Source organism: Bison bison, unplaced genomic scaffold (assembly GCF_000754665.1).
Source record: "Bison bison bison isolate TAMUID 2011002044 unplaced genomic scaffold, Bison_UMD1.0 scf7180017858377, whole genome shotgun sequence".
Lineage (NCBI taxonomy): Eukaryota > Metazoa > Chordata > Mammalia > Artiodactyla > Bovidae > Bison > Bison bison.
The window spans coordinates 23,553-23,908 of record NW_011488950.1 but is presented as its reverse complement, the minus strand read 5'-3'; positions in this window follow the sequence as shown (position 1 = coordinate 23,908).

The window sequence follows — 356 nt, the reverse complement described above, 5'->3', positions numbered from 1 at the left end:
GTGAACCATGAACTTCCAAATGTTCAAGCTGGTTTTAGAAAAGGCAGAGGAACCAGAGATCAAATTGCCAGCATCCGCTGGATCATCCAAAAAGCAAGAGAGTTCAGGAAAAACATCTATTTCTGCTTTATTTACTATGTCAAAGCCTTTGAGTGTGTGGATCACTATAAACTGTGGAAAATTCTGAAAGAGATGGCAATGCCAGACCACCTGACCTGCCTCTTGAGAAATCTGTATGCAGATCAGGAAGCAACTGTTAGAACTGGACATGGAACAACAGACTGGTTCCAAAGAGGAAAAGGAGTACGTCAAGGCTGTATATTGTCACCCTGCTTATTTAACTTATATGCAGAGTA